The 17262-nt window shown below is 36.3% G+C and overlaps 1 protein-coding gene across 13 annotated transcripts in view; it reads left to right on the forward strand.

Annotated features, from left to right (window-relative positions):
• Positions 1-17262, forward strand: part of LOC106730093 (endogenous retrovirus group PABLB member 1 Env polyprotein-like) — a 637472-nt gene that overhangs the window by 524736 nt on the left and 95474 nt on the right. For 2 of the 13 annotated variants that reach the window (XR_004319394.1, XR_004319430.1), the window contains one exon: positions 10576-10761. The exons of the other annotated variants lie outside the window; for them this stretch is intronic. The gene's annotated coding sequence lies outside the window, so the exon portion shown is untranslated. The remainder of the gene's footprint in view (positions 1-10575; positions 10762-17262) is intronic. 13 annotated transcript variants of the gene reach the window in all.

Below are 17262 nucleotides of genomic sequence, written 5' to 3' on the forward strand. Positions count from 1 at the left end.
CCTGAGCACATGAGTCACTCCCAGGGGCACCTGGTTTGGGAAATATGGCAAATTAATAATATTTAGTCAAATACTCAGGTATTTTACAAAAACCAATATCAAGTCACTATATGAATTCATTATTTTAAAAACAGTTTGTTCTTTCATGGAAACCAACCCTTTCTTATCCCACGCTCCTTGCACCCAAATGCATTTTGACTGTAGATACTGATTCCAGGGAGGGTAAAGCCCAATTAATTACTAACTTCTCCAGAATTTACAAGCCCCCTCAAAGATTATACTCAGCAAATCTTGTTCTGTTAACACTTGGAGTCTGTTAAAACAAGCAAAAAGCTTTCACCATTTCAGTTAAACTAACCTGACCAATTTAGGAGTTACAGACACATTAGCTCCACAAATTAAGCTTTCTATTCCTATGGGTCTTTTACTGGTCTTATTTATTCAGCTTAGGTTTGTGAGAAGAGTTGTCTGTCAGCTTGCTCTTCTTTAAACCTATATGTCTCTTGGGGAATTTTATCTTAGAAGCCTTCATATACATAATTACTTATTTTCTTTTCAGAAGCACAAAGCATCTAGTCATTTTTTTACTTTTAAGGCAATGTATCATTGCCCTAGTTTTTGCAGTGACAGAACTTTGAATCAACAATTAACTATTTACATCTCTGTACTCTTTAGTATTTGTGACATAAACATGCCCAAATTACTAGAGAACAGCTGGTTTAAAGAGTATGTTTTTTCTTCTTTGTTTCTCTGTTTCTTTGTTTCTTGGTTAACCAAAGACAATGACTACAATAACTGCATATTTATGTAATTAAACAGGTCACTAGTGAATTTAAATTGAGGACAATATTAGACTTAAGGGGTCAATTCTCTAGCAGTCAGTAAAAGAATAGCTTCTTTTGTTGTTGAATCAGGCTCATTAGGATTGAGAAACCAATTATGTTTGACAGGAATTACACGTAAACTAATAGGAAATTTAAGAGTTTTTTCTCCTACCCTTGGAGAATACTTTGATCATTTTTTTATTAAGAAGTAGTTTGTGGTTCAAAGTGGAGTTTTCTAAGCAATTATGAGATCTTCTTATGCATTAGGGAGGATATGGCTTTCTTAATCTACACATGTAATTTCGTGAAAATTGGGCCATCTTTTAAGTGAATTGTGAAAGTACGATACAGCAGGTGATTTTCAAAGCTCAACTTAGACCATTGTCTCTCATCCTCTGGCTTCAAATTTTATCACTTCTAAATAAAAGCAGACAGGGAGAAGTTCTGTCTCATATTCAGAGGACATCCCATGGGCTACGTGAGTAGTTCACTCCAACACTTAACAACCCTCATATTTCCTCCTGTGTACTAATTTCCTCTGGTCTTGCCGCACTGGAATTAGAAGACAGTATGTCAACATTACTCTGTAATGAATCTCTAAAACTCAAATACTTACAGACCTTGTTTACCCAGCCAAAACTAAATGGCACCCAGTTTCTTTGTCCTCCTTAAACTAGATCTTATTTTAGGAACTCTTTTAATCAAAATGATGGTTTTCTTTAAGTTTTCCCTGATCTTCTTGGATTTATTTATTTTATAATTTGCCTATGCCACTTCATCTCCAACTCAATATATCTGAAACTCAAGTAAATACCTAATTTCAAGAAAGATCAGTTTTTCTTCTCTCTTCTATCTCCTTACTTTTTCCATAAATATGCTATGCTTCTTTTTATTTTATTTTGTATGTTACTCCTATCTGTATGAATTTTCTTATCCACATTATCTCTCTTCCATTCATGTCTTTTTTAGACCTGAAATATATTTAATCCCCACCCACATCAATTCCCTTACATTTACAAGGCATCCACAGACACTTTTGGACTCATTAGTGTCCCTTTTCCAAATGTCTATAGCACTTAAGCCACAAAACTTAAAAGTAAATTATCTTACTGTTACATATAAATATTATGTACAGGGCATCCTGTTAGTCCTAAGAAGTAAAAATATGATCATAAGCAATACTATGCAGATGGCAATTATGTAAGAGGGCTTGATCTGTAAGTGGGGTACCAGTGGTAGTTACTTTTAGTAGTAAGAAAAAAGACTCAAAATGGTAACTGACTTGGCCACATTAGATTATATTATAAAAATTTGAGTAAAGAATATTTTAATGATTTTGTGTGTGTGTTTGGGTGGGGGGAGGCTCCTCTCAAATTCTAAATCAATAGAGAAATGGACAAAGGAGTCCGACGTAAGGAGATCAAACTATTCATTTTATTAGTTGTAAAGCTGATACCAGAAGAAGACTAGATCTGCTGACACAAGAAGCTATCTGACACTCCCTGCCCTCTTCATTAACCAGACCTGCTCAGGAGCAGGCAAAGCTGAGCAAAAACAGATTCTCCTTTCACTCAGGGACAGGCTAGTTACTGCAAAGGAGAGGAGAAGGAGTGTAGCTTGAGAGCAGGCTGCTCCCAAGGAGAGAAAACTGTAAAGGGACTGAGCCACACCGGCTTATTTCCCTTCCTCAAGATCTCCATCAATCAGGTAAATCACTTTTCCTCTCATGGTGAGGATTCAGTGAAGGGATGTAGAAAAAAGAGCTAAAAGCCACCTCCAAAATCTTTGACTCCAAGGGAAAATTTTCCTCCCCTCCAGAGAAATATGCAGGTGAGAGATGAACACTTCCTCTTTCACTGGAAGCTCTCACTGGAGGGTGGAACTGGAGTTGCTTTATAAAGAAGATGTGGAGGAATGTGCGTGGCCTGATCATGGGTGTGGAGGCCAGGAAATACAGTCAGAGCTTGAGCAGCAAGACTTTGTTGGACTTTTTCTCCAGGAGTGGAGATTTTTGTCTTATTACCCCAGAATTCATGTCTGACATCTTCATCTGGTTTCCATGAGCCTTTTCCCTACAAACACCATAATTCCACTTATGAACAATAATTATGTCAGGTATTTGAATTTGCTCCTCCGAGAGTCCTACATTAGGATAACGCTCAGTTAATGATGAGTCCGTTGATCTGTTTCTTTCTCATCTCTTCAACCCCATACTCTTCTTTTCTAGTCATTTATCAAGGCCTGCCAGTTTTCCTCCATGGAATTTTACATAACTGTCCTTAACTCTCTTCCAGACCCACCCTCTTCTAATTTAATCAAAGCACCATCAGATCATCCCAAGGCTACTGCAATTATCTGCTGATTGAACTCCCTCCCTCAAGACTCTTGGTAATGCAGTCCATTGCATAATGCATTGCCTGATTAATCTTCCTAAAATGGTATCTTGTTCATGTCAGACCCTGCTTAAAATCTGCACACTTCTCTATAAAATTCTAATTCTTTAGTCCCAAGTGTAAAAGCCTCACAAGTTGGTTGCCACTTGCTTTCATTCAAAATCTGTTTACTAAGTGCCTAGCACATTAATAAAACCTGGGTACTTTAATTTTCTTTTTTTTTTTAACTTAAAAACTGAATGAAGAGGCTTTTGCAGTTCAGTCTACACCTTAAACATGTGTCAGCTTTGGTCCTTAGTTCATTCATAGAATTCCATAAAGATGACTTTCTAAGGGAAAAGTGAATATGCAGAAGTTTCAGTCTCCCCCATCATCAAGGCACATTGGTACAAATCAACTTCATGAGATTAATACTTCTTAAAATACTTATTGCATGTAATGGGAGAATGACCTATATCTTCAGTTTCCTCTTGTTTTATGACTGTATATTGATGAAAACACAACAAATAATGCTAAGCAAGAATCACTTATCCATTCAGCCTGTTCTCTTTTGTTAAGTAACAGAATCTTATAATCTTTAGAAAAATGTATAGATGTTTTCCCATTTTTCATTCCCCAAAAGTATTTACATTAAAAATACAAGGGTCATAGGAATCACTGGACACTTAGCCATGTCATGGAAAGAAATATGCAAAAAAAATAGTAATGCAGCCAAATTGACAGCTTTTAAAATAACAACAACAACAAAAAATTGAGGAAGACAATATAGAAAAACAGTTGTAATATTAATTAGTATTTCTTTGGGGCATATTTTTAAAGCTTTTCTTTTGATTAGGCAAATTAAATTTGCCTCTGAGCCTGCATTTCTTTGCATTCTCTAGAAGTTATTACGTGCATTAAACAAGATAACATTGAAAGAGATTTTTCTACTCATTAGAGTGAATTTTCTGTTACGACCATCTCAGTCCTGCAAGTGACAAGAGATTTGCTTTCCCATGAGGCTGACTGCAATTTCCTATTTGCTAGGACTTCTCACATTTAGACATGGCCATGGCAGGAAAGCAGATACTCAGCACGTTCAGAGTCCTGCTGCTCTAAATATATATGCCCTTGGCCTCGTGCACACACCATGCATACAAGGTATATAGGCCAAAGGCATTTTGACAGCTGCTTTCCAAAGCTGGAGAGCAGGAATGCTTGCTTCAGGCAATAGCCCACAGATGCCAACTTCATCTGGGTTTCAGTCTATTTTCAGTGAAGTGGGTTTGGGGACAGAATAAGTGCAGGGTATGTTCCTCTCTTTTGTGATGCGAAGAGCACACGTGCACACTCTCTCCGTGCTTAAAGGTAGGGGAGGTTGGGTAAATTTTATAATTTAAAATTAAGCTGGGTTAAATGTAAATGTTTAAATTTAAATAGGTACGTGACTGGAAATCTAATTATTTGTACAGGGCAGAAGTTGTGTCTTATTTCATTATTATTTTAATAACTTTATGGTTATGTAGATGAACAGGTACAAAACATCGGTTAAAAAACAACATACATTCATTGAAAGTAAAACCTGGAACAGAATTGTATTAATTGTAATCACTGCTTTTGCATTGGTTTCTAAATTATTTCTGGATACCCCTGGGATGTTCTTAGAAAAATTGTAAGAGGGAAATCCTTCCCTGAGATATTCCTTATCACTGCTTAGACTACACGCGGAACTGTAAATCTCTACTATTCACAACTCTTCCCTTTTCCTTCTATCTCAGCTAAAGGCCGTATTTGCCTCAATGTAATGATATACAGTAATTCGATTACTGATTTCACTTCCTGATACTACTAAGTTTCAAGAGACCCAGCTAGGAAACATGAACGTCATCTTTAAATTCTCCCTTTCCTGTGCCCCAGATCATTTGCCCAGTTTCATAATCTACATGTGTGTTGGCTGAGGTATCTGTCAAATCACATTGTGTTACTGTTTCCCATTCCTGTTACCACACTTCCTTGGGCTGCCATCACTTCTCACTTGGACGACTGTGATCACTTCTGAACCAGTTATCCAACCATGGTCTCTCATGCTCAGTTGCCAGAGCTCTCTCTCCAACGTACTGCTTTGGTACTGGGTTATGTTATTCTCTGCTTAAAAACCTTTCTTACTGCTTAGAACATTTAAAATACTCACAATTGAGGCAGGTAAAAATGTCTCCTCTCCTCATGGGACTGTCACTCATTTGATGAGAGAGCTTTATAGAAGTAAGAGTCAGGATTGACATGTTTGAATTGTGCTAGATACTGTTTTTTTGCCCAGGTAAGTTAAAAACACTATTTGATAGAAAATGTGATACTTGATCTTGGTCTTAAAGAATAAGTAGAAGTTCACCAGGTGTAATTGGAAAATCAGGAGAGCAAAATAATATTTTAGGTGTGGTGAAATTATATGAGCAAAGGCAAAGTTATTTCAAAGTATAGTATATGTTTAGAGAATAATGTTTACATTGATGTGCACAGAGCAACATTTCCCAAAATACGTTTCAAGGAGTATCAGTCCTGCAAGAGATCCTATGAGAAAAAATGGCAGACTGGTGAGATCCAGGGCTAACTTGGTCTGTGAAGTTCGTCAACTTTTGTTTGTTTGTTTTGAAACTCACAGTGAATCAACATTATTAAGGGCTCTGAAATGTTTTTACTTTTCTTTAAAATTTATCCAGAATTCTGCAAATCTCTTACCTTCCTATTTTAAGTAAGGCAACTGTTAGTATTGCTCTGAATGAACGTGGTTATATAAAAACTGCTTTGGGAAATTGAACTGAACAAATACAAATAATTCCTGGGGTTCTTGCACTAAGACAAACATGTAAGTGTCATGAAATAACGAAGACAATTTTTATGTAAACGGAAACACTTGATGAGACTATATATATAGTGTGGCCTAAGACAGAGTGTTCTATATTAAAGACATGACATTTTCTATTCACTTGTAATTTTTGTGGAGGAAATTTGGCAACATGAACCATAAACTATGATGCTGTCTTTTCCAGCATACAAGAAGATAGGGTTGGGGAAAGGGACAGTTGGAAGTGAAAGGTACTGGTCACTGTAACTGACATTAACACATCAACTCTATTGGTAAATTTTACATAAAAAATGGAAATTACCAGCATTTTTATTGCAGACAGTAGAGAGTAGTTCATAACTGAATTGTTTCAGTTGCCCAGTTGGGTACCACTGAGTCCAGAGGGGTGAGAATTAAGCAATTGTATATTGTACTATATTCACACTGGTTATGGATCTACTTGGAATTCATCCCCTTCTACCACTTAGTAACTATCAAATTCATTTTTATATTATCTCAAATTCCTTTCCACCTTTCAAAGACAAATACCACTCAGGATAATTTTGCTTGACTTAGACATGCAGGTATCATCTGAGTTCTAACGCAGTTTATCTAACAGCTTCAGTAGTTCCTTCACTGGGAAATATGGGCAATCACAGTAACTACCCTTGTGGAGTTTGGTGCAGATTAAATAATACATGGAAAGTGCTTGGCATGGCCTCTGGAGCATAATCACTCAGTACATATAAATTACAGTGCTGATCACGGCCATGTTGACGATGTTGCTAACGTCCTGTCAAGTGAACAGGATTTATAAATATTTATATTCCTAATTATTTGACATGGTATAAGTAAAGTTCACACATGAAGACACTTGGTCTGGTTAAAGCTCTTTAAATATGTACAATTATATAGACTATGTGAGAAAGAGCTTTTAATATAGTTATTTTAATTATAACTGTTACTTATTTAGCAATATTATTTGGTGTCATTTAACTTGTCTGGGTTAAAGCTCCTAAGTATGTCTTGAGTTGAAGTCCTTGCTTATGGATTTATTTCCCCTGGATTTTGTTTGGTGTATACCACCCAAAACAGAGACAGAAACAAAGACAAATGAAAACGAAGCAGAAGAGGAAAAGATGATGAAAAAAGTCTCCACTTATATAAGCAACAAACGCTGATTTTCTTTTCTTCTCTCCAATTCAGATACTTACAGTCCTTGGTGATTTACATTTAGATCAGGGGATGAGAAGAAAAAACCTTTGAGATATACTTCCTGGCTGTCAATATTCTTATAATGTTCTTTTAGCAAGACACACCCAATTATTTGGCAAAGCGTCCCACTATTCATTTACTTTGAAATTTTGAAATTGTAAGTCACTCCTCAGACATGGTAAGGAAAACCTATAGAACGATGATGGAGGCAGGCACACTACTGTTGAGAGGCAGGGGGACGCATCTTTTCTGGCAAAGGAAGAAAATCTGCATGAAAGATACACAAGCTTTAACGAATATGAGCAATGTAAGCAATATTCTTGTACAATGGGAATTGCTTAATTCAGAGAAAAACTCAGTGTTTAGTTTCTGGTTAATTAAAGAATATACAGGGCTCACCATCATAGCTACCCATCAGATTACAATTCCCCTAGGTGTCATGGCCGTTCCATTCTTCATTTCCATTTCCCAGTCTTTTTATCATGGCTAAATGAGAATAGAGTACCATACTCGGGATGTTTCTGGAAGGATTGTGAAAGGGTTATTCCTCCCTCAGAAAGGGAATTTCTAGTTTGAAGATAGAGCGTCACTCCACTTGACCTCCAGGGTGCCGACATCATGCACAGAACTTTGTGCAGCCAGTCAAGCTGGTCACCACTGTGCAGAGCAGGTCAGGCTCTGGGCAGGCATGTTGTAGGTGCCAGGCAGGTGCACGTGGAATTCACGGGGGGCACAAGCAGCTCCATCATCCTAAGCATGAAGCATGAAGACCCTTTGCGCCAGGACAGCGTGCTCACCCTATTGGAGTTGGAGGGAGAGCGAGCAGCTGGTAGGTTGCTCTGAACTTGGGATGGGTCCGCAAAATGTAGGTGGACCACTTGGTCCACGAGGATCATCTGCAACTGTAAATAAGATGTTTTATTGTAAGCAAAAACATAAAAATAAAAATATAAAAAGACATGGCTGTTCTGGAGGGTGTACCCTTCTTTGTCAACCAAGGCAGGAAGTGGGAGAGAATAAAGATAATTCAAAAAGATAAACAAAAATTAATAGGAGTCTCTTGGCATTCTGGACCATGGTTCAGTCATCCCTAGTACCAGAGTAACTCTATCCCTCCTATAAATTTAGTTAGGTTGAATCCATAACTGTCTTCTTTATGTTTAAAGTGATTTAGATGGCCACATAAAACGTCTTGAATGATAGTGAAATGAGTAGCAATCTTGTGGTATATGTTGGAGATGTTTTGTTGTTGTTTAGTTTATAATTGTCCTTTAGTATCTTTATATAATTTAAATATACTTAGGAAAATTAATTATGTTCCTTATTGAAAGGAAGAACCCTTCTGTTGTCATCCAATTTATCTAGAATGTTAAGTTTTTAATCTCCTTTCATTTATGTTTGTTATATAGGATTGCTACTATTAAATATATTGCTTAAATAACAATAAGTTACTTACTGGGAAAGAGTTAAACTATACCGAACAGTTTCATGATATGGCACCTATAAAATATTCTCTCTTCTGAATGTAGTATTATACATATTCAAATAGTGAACACAATATTTCTCAAACAAGGAGTATTTTAGCTCTGAGATGGTGCATGTGATTCTCCAGTTGCCATGATAACTAGTTTTTATTTTACAAAACCACAGATGTACGAAGCAAAAAAAAAAAAAAAAAAAAAAGACAAGAAAACGGCAATTTTTCCAGAAATGGCACATTTTGTTTAATCCAAACACTGAATTTCTTTTCGTTGCAACTGATAACTTTTCGATCTTTATTATAAATAAAACATAAAAAAGACTTTAAACTTTAGATTTTGCAATACATTTTAAAAGAAAAATCTAATACGTTTAGATAATGTACTAAGTGACCTCATCTGAAATCAGAAGGTGCCTGAGTTACCTTACTCATTCTCTGCTTTCTGAGGTTTCATTTTAGGCACTGATGAAATTCAGAAAATGCTTCTCAGATCTGTTGTGTTTATAGAGAATGGTCATTCTGAAATGAAAGCTGAGATGTATTTTGCCTTTACGTGTACTGCCTCAAATAATGTCCTGTTTACATCTCTTAACAAAGTGCCACCAATGCTCTTTATTCAGCAAGGAACAGAATTCTATCTCTCACCCTTGTAGATTCCCCAGTGCCTTCAGAATATTCATATTAAATATAAGATACTAAAATATGTTTAAATATGGAGCAATTATCGAATTTTGAGGTCAGTTCTAAAGAAGCATTGACTTTTGTTTGGAAGGCCAAGCCTCAGTTTTGACTAACTTTGCTTCAGAATTTTATATATTCATATATATGTATTTTTATTGTTATAAAGTATTTATAATCCAGGTAAGAAATTGTTGAATTATGTCTAGTCTCTACATTACACAGCTATATGTGGTACAATTGTGAGCAAATATAACTTCGATGCATCCTCAATCATTATGTGATATCTATTTCTTAATTCTCTGGAAATTAAAAGAATCCTCAGTTTGCTCAACAACAAAACTCCTCACAGAGCTCAACAGCAAGATTCTTCTCTTTATATTGATCTTCAGTTAAAGATAGTTTAAAGGCATTTTTCTAGAAACCCATTCAGTAGCCGACAAGAACACCTTTGTTCCTCCAGAAAGTACCTACTGGGTCTTCTTACATGAAATTCCATGCCGCTGACCCAGTCTATGAAAAAGTAATAGAACACATTATTATCTGTTTTTCCAGTTCTGACTCTTAAGTTTTTTTATCCTTAAATTTTACTTGATGTTCCTTCCTTCCAGAGAAGCTAGTGTTCAGTCTGTTTTGAGAGCCTCCGAGTGTGTGATGGTAGAGCCCTTTGAGATGTTTCATCTGAGAGAGTGATTAAAAACTAAATAGGCAGGGAATATCTTCTCACCCACGTCCTGAAATTAGTCTGTAATGAAATCACAGAATTAGTACATGTGCTATCTACATCTTTAAAAAGAAAAAAGTATGAAAATTTGTTATAGAAAATACAATTTGATCTACACAGTGAGTCACAGAAACATTTCAGCAGGTTAATTGTGTATCTCCTGCATTTTCTTTTTAATCTGCCTCTCCAACTGCTAGAAGCGTGGACAAAATTACAAGCATTTCTTAGAGCTTTGTAACTCCTTGTGGACCAGGAGTATCAACATCCCCCAAGAGTTTTTTTAAAAATGCCTAATCTTAGGCTGTGTTCCAGATCTGCTCACTCTGAATCTGCATTTTACCAAAATACTCAGGTGATTTTTCTTTTGCACATTAGATTATGAGAAGCACTGCCCTAGAGGAGATGTAGATATTTATCACTTGTCTGCCGTTTCTGCCTAGATCCCCAAATGATCACAAACAAAACATCAAATAGCTCAAAATTCCACCTCCCTGAGTTTATGCACCTGGACCAGTGTGGACTGGAATGAAAGATGTGAGCAAGCACATTCAAGTCCTGTATGGGCCCGGCGCTCAGTGCGTGCACGTGATTCTTTCAAATCGAATTTTTCTGTCATTCTTTGGCAGGTAATATGGTCCACACTGATGTTATTGTTGTTAATATTTTTTTTAACATTTTTTATTGATTTATAATCATTTTACAATGTTGTGTCAAATTCCAGTGTTCAGCACAATTTTTCAGTCATTCATGGACGTATACACACTCATTGTCACATTTTTTTCTCTGTGAGTTATCATAACATTTTGTGTATATTTCCCTGTGCTATACAGTGTAATCTTGTTTATCTATTCTACAATTTTGAAATCCCGTCTATCCCTTCCCACCCTCCACCCCCCTGGTAACCACAAGTCTGTATTCTCTGTGAGTCTATTTCTGTCCTGTATTTACGCTTTGTTTTTGTTTGTTTGTTTGTTTTTGTTTTTGTTTTTTAGATTCCACGTATGAGCAATCTCATATGGTATTTTTCTTTCTCTTTCTGTCTTACTTCACTTAGAATGACATTCTCCAGGAGCATCCATGTTGCTGCAAATGGTATTATGTTGTCGGTTTTTATGGCTGAGTAGTATTCCGTTGTATAAATATACCACATCTTCTTTATCCAGTCACCTGTTTTTGTTTTTGTTTTTTTTTTTAACAATTTTTACTGATTTATATTCATTTTACAATGTTGTGTCAAATTCCAGTGTTCCGCACAATTTTTCAGACATTCATGGACATATACACACTCATTGGCACATTTTTTTCTCTGTGAGTTATCATAACATTTTGTGTATATTTCCCTGTGCTATACAGTGTAATCTTGTTTATCTATTCTACAATCTTGAAATGCCAGTCTATCCCTTCCCACCCTCCACCCCCCTGGTAACCACAAGTCTGTATTCTCTGTGAGTCTATTTCTGTCCTGTATTTACGCTTTGTTTTTGTTTGTTTGTTTGTTTTTGTTTTTGTTTTTTAGATTCCACATATGAGCGATCTCATATGGTATTTTTCTTTTCCTTTCTGGCTTACTTCACTTAGAATGACATTCTCCAGGAGCATCCATGTTGCTGCAAATGGCATTATGTTGTCAGGTTTTATGGCTGAGTAGTATTCCATTCTATAAATATACCACTTCTTCTTTATCCAGTCACCTGTTGATGGACATTTAGGCTGTTTCCATGTTTTGGCTATTGTAAATAGTGCTGCTATGAACATTGGGGTGCAGGTGTCATCCTGAAGTAGATTTCCTTCTGGATACAGGCCCAGGAGTGGGATTCCTGGGTCATATGGTAAGTCTATTCCTAGTCTTTTGAGGAATCTCCACACTGTTTTCCATAGTGGCTGCACCAAACTGCATTCCCACCAGCAGTGTAGGAGGGTTCCCCTTTCCCCACAGCCTCTCCAGCATTTGTCGTTTGTGGATTTTTGAATGACGGCCATTCTGACTGGTGTGAGGTGATACCTCATTGTAGTTTTGATTTCCATTTCTCTGATAACTAGTGATATTGAGCATTTTTTCATGTGCTTTTTGCTCATTTGTATGTCTTCCTTGGAGAATTGCTTGTTTAGGTCTTCTGCCCATTTTTCGATTGGGTTGTTTATTTTTTTCTTATTGAGTCATATGAGCTGCTTATATATTCTGGAGATCAAGGCTTTGTCAGTTTCACTTGCAAAAATTTTCTCCCATTCCGTAGGTTTTCTTCTTGTTTTACTTCTGGTTTCCTTTGCTGTGCAGAAGCTTGTAAGTTTCATTAGGTCCCATTTGTTTATACTTGCTTTTATTTCTTTTAGGAGAAAATTTTTGAAATGTATGTCAGATAATGTTTTGCCTATGTTTTCCTCTAGGAGGTTTATTGTATCTTGTCTTATGTTTAAGTCTTTAATCCATTTTGAGTTGATTTTTGTATATGGTGTAAGGGAGTGTTCTAGCTTCATTGTTTTACATGCTGCTGTCCAGTTTTCCCAACACCATTTGCTGAAGAGACTGTCTTTATTCCAATGTATATTCTTGCCTCCTTTGTCGAAGATGAGTTGACCAAAAGTTTGTGGGTTCATTTCTGGGCTCTCTATTCTGTTCCATTGGTCTATATGTCTGTTTTGGTACCAATACCATGCTGTCTTGATGACTGTAGCTCTATAGTATTGTCTGAAGTCTGGGAGAGTTATTCCTCCAGCCTCTTTCTTTCTCTTCAGTAAAGCTTTGGCAACTCTAGGTCTTTGATGGTTCCATATGAATTTTATTATGATTTTTTCTAGTTCTGTGAAGTATGTCCTGGGTAACTGGATAGGGATTGCATTAAATCTGTAGATTGCCTTGGGCAGTGTGACCATTTTAACAATATTGATTCTTTCAATCCAAGAGCATGGAATATCTTTCCATTTTTTAAAGTCTTCTTTAATTTCCTTCATCAGTGGTTTATAGTTTTCTGTGTATAATTCTTTCACCTCCTTGGTTAGATTTATTCCCAGATATTTTATTACTTTGGGTGCTATTTTAAAGGGGATTGTTTCTTTACTTTCTTCTTCTGTTGATTTATCGTTAGTGTAAAGAAATGCAACTGATTTTTGAACGTTAATTTTGTAACCTGCTACCTTGCTGAATTCTTCAATCAGCTCTAGTAGCTCTTGTGTGGGCCTTTTAGGGTTTTCTATATATAGTAACATGTCATCAGCATATAATGACACTTTTACCTCTTCTTTTCCAATTTGGATCCCTTTTATTTCTTTCTCTTGCCTGACTGCTGTGGCTAGGTTTTCCAGGACTATGTTGAATAGGAGTGGTGATAGTGGGCATCCTTGTCTTGTCCCAGATTTTAGTGGGAAGCTTTTGAGTTTTTCACCGTTGAGTACTATGCTGGCTGTAGGTTTGTCATATATAGCTTTTATTATGTTGAGATATGTTCCCTCTATACCCACTTTGGCGAGAGTTTTTATCATAAATGGGTGTTGAATTTTATCAAATGCTTTTTCTGCATCGATTGAGATGATCATGTGGTTTTTGTCCTTTCTCTTGTTGATGTGATGTATTACACTGATTGATTTGCGTATGTTGAACCAGCCTCGTGTCCCTGGGATGAACCCCACTTGGTCATGATGTATCATCTTTTTTATGTGTTGTTGGATTCTATTTGCTAAAATTTTGGTGAGGATTTTGGCGTCTATGTTCATCAGTGATATTGGCCTATAATTCTCTTTTTTTGTAGTGTCTTTGCCTGGTTTTGGTATCAGGGTGATGGTGGCTTCATAGAATGAGTTTGGGAGTATTCCCTCCTTTTCAATCGTCTGGAAGAGTTTGAGAAGGACTGGTATGAGTTCTTTGTATGTTTGGTAGAATTCCCCGGTGAAGCCGTCCGGTCCTGGACTTTTATTTGTAGGGAGGTTTTTAATTGCTATTTCTATTTCCTTTCTAGTGATCGGATTGTTCAAGTGTTCAGATTCTTCTTGATTCAGTTTTGGTGGACAGTATGTTTCCAGAAACTTGTCCATCTCCTCTAGGTTATCCAGTTTGGTTCCATATAGTTTTTCATAATATTCTCGTATGATATTCTGTATTTCTATTTTGTTTGTTGTAATTTCTCCATTTTCCTTTCTTATTTTGCTAATTTGTGCTCTCTCTTTTTTCTTCTTTGTGAGTTTGGCCAGAGGTTTGTCGATTTTATTTACTTTTTCAAAAAACCAGCTTTTGGTTTGGTTGATTTTTTCTATGGTCTTGTTAATCTCTATTGTATTTAATTCCTCTCTGATCTTTATTATTTCCTTCCTTCTGCTGCTTTTTGGGGCTCTTTGTTCTTCTTTTTCTAATTCATTCAGGTGGTGGGTTAAATTGTTTAGTTGAGATTGTTCTTCTTTTTTTGAGGAAGGCCTGTATCGCTATAAACTTCCCTCTTAGCACTGCCTTTGCTGTGTCCCATAGGTTTTGAGTGGTTGTGCTTTCATTCTCATTTGTCTCAAGGTATTTTTTAATTTCAGCTTTGATTTCCTCATTGATCCATTGTTTTTTCAATAACATATTGTTTAATCTCCATGCTTTCCTTTTTTTCTCCTTTGTTTCTCTGTTGTTGATATCCAGTTTCATGGCATTGTGGTCAGTAAAGATGCTTGAGATAATTTCTATCTTCTTAAAATTGTTGAGGTTCCTTTTGTGCCCAAGTACATGATCGATCCTGGAAAATGTTCCATGTGCACTTGAAAAGAATGTATATCCTATTTTTGGGGGGTGTAATGCTCTGAAAATATCCACCAAATCTAGTTTTTCTATTGTAGTATTTAATTTCTCTGTTGCCTTGTTTATTTTCTGTCTGGAAGATCTGTCTAGTGATGTTAATGCAGTGTTAAAATCTCCAACTATGATTGTATTCCCATCAATATCCCCCTTTATCACTGTTAGTAATTCTTGTATGTACTTAGGTGCTCCTATATTGGGTGCATATATATTAACGAGTGTAATATCCTCATCTTGTATCACTCCTTTAATCATTATAAAATGCCCTTCTTTATCTTTCTCTATGGCCTTTGTTTTAAAGTCTATTTTGTCTGAAATCAGTACTGCAACACCTGCTTTTTTGGCTTTTCCATTTGCATGGAATATCCTTTTCCATCCTTTCACTCTCAATCTATATGTGACCTTCTCCCTAAAGTGGGTCTCTTGTATGCAGCCTATTGAAGGTTCTTGCTTTATTATCCAGTCTGCCACTCTGTGTCTTTTGACTGGAGCATTTAGTCCATTAACATTTACAGTAATTAATGATAGATGTGCGTTTATTGCCATTTTGAACTTATCTTTGCAGTTGAATTGGTATATCCTCTTTGTTCCTTTCTTCTTCCTTTTGTGGTTTGGTAATTTTCCTTTGTATTATTGCGGAATTTATTTAATTTTTGTGACTCCCTTGTAAATTTTTGGCTTGTGGTTACCCTTTTTTGTAAATCTATTAACCCATTACTATAACTGTTTTTATTAAACTGATAGTAACATGATCTCAAGCCCATCCTACTGTTAAAAAAATTTTAAAAAGAAAGAAAAAAAATTCTATATTTCCCTGCCTCCCTCTCCCACTCTCAGTGGTTTGTATGTCTTCTTTTATAATTTCATGTTTTTTTTATTTGTAATTCATGAGTTATCACGTCTCCAGTTGTGAGTTTCTCATTTCTGTAGCATCCTGCTGCTTTTCTATTTAGAATAGCCCTTTCAATATTTCTTTTAGCATGGGTTTAGTGTTGCTAAACTCCTGCAGCTTTTTCTTGTCTGTGAAACTCTTTATTTCTCCTTCTATCCTCAAGGATAGCCTTGCTGGATAAAGGATCCTAGGCTGCATCTTTTTTTCATTCAGGGCTTTGACTATATCTTGCCACTCCCTTCTGGCCTGTAGTGTTTGTGTAGAGAAATCAGCTGAGAGCCTTATGGGGGTTCCCTTGTAACTTACTCTTTGCTTTTCTCTTGCTACCTTTAGAATCATTTCTTTCTCCTTGACTCTGGCCATCTTGATTATGATATGTCTTGGTGTGGGTCTATTTGGGTTCTTCCTGTTTGGGACCCTCTGAGCTTCCTGTACTTGGATATCTGATTCCTTCTTTAAGTTTGGGAAGTTTTCAGTCATGATTTCTTCAAAAACCTTTTCAATCCCCTTTGATCTTTCTTCTCCTTCTGGGACCCCTATTGTGTGAAGATTGGGACGCTTTATATTATCCCATAGGTCCCTTATGCTATTTTCATTATTTTTTATTTGCTTATCTTGTAGCTCTTCTGAATGGGTGCTTTCTATTGCCCTGTCTTCTAAATCACTAATTCGTTCCTCTGCATTATCTAGTCGGCTTTACACAGCTATTAGATCATTCCTCATCTCTGTCAATGAGTTTACCCATTCTACTTGGCTCTTCTTTATAGCTTCAATTTCATTTTTGACATATTTTATATCTCTAAACACTATCTCTTTTAATTCCTTCAGCAATTTGATCACTCCTTTTTTGAAATCTTGATCTAGTAGGCTATCGATGTCTATTTCGTTGATCTTTCTTTCAGGGGATTTCTCTTGCTCTTTTAATTGGGAAAGGTTTTTCTGCTGCTTCATCTTCCTCTCTGGCACTGTGGTTTATGGAGTATCAGTTGTCTATTATGGTCCTTAAGGGTTTTATCTATCTAATGCCTATTTAGGAATAGAACTTAGGAAAAAAGAAAAGAAATAAGAGAGAAAGAATTTTAAAAGAAGGGAGAAAGAAGGTTTGAAAACAGTGTATAATAAATAATAGAAGAGCGAGTTGAAGCAGAGTATTAATCGGGTTGAGACGTCCTTTTAAAACCTTTACAAAAAAAGGGGGGTAGATGAATAGATGTATTTGAAGCCTCTGTCTAATCAATAGCAGGACATCAAAACCCAAGAGAAATAGAAATGAATTAAGAAGTAAAAATTAAGAGAGTAATAGAAAATAGAACAGGTAAAAACAGGGGGGGGGTGGTTGTCGGTGTTCTCCTGGAGTCTGTGTGCTTTTAATGTGAAGTCTTTCTGTCTTCGTCCTGTTTTGGAAGCTCAGCTTGCTGTTTTCAGAGGCCTTCCGTTGGCGCCCTCTTCTGTGCTGCTCCCAGCACCTGTTGG

Source organism: Camelus ferus, chromosome 1 (assembly GCF_009834535.1).
Source record: "Camelus ferus isolate YT-003-E chromosome 1, BCGSAC_Cfer_1.0, whole genome shotgun sequence".
NCBI lineage: Eukaryota > Metazoa > Chordata > Mammalia > Artiodactyla > Camelidae > Camelus > Camelus ferus.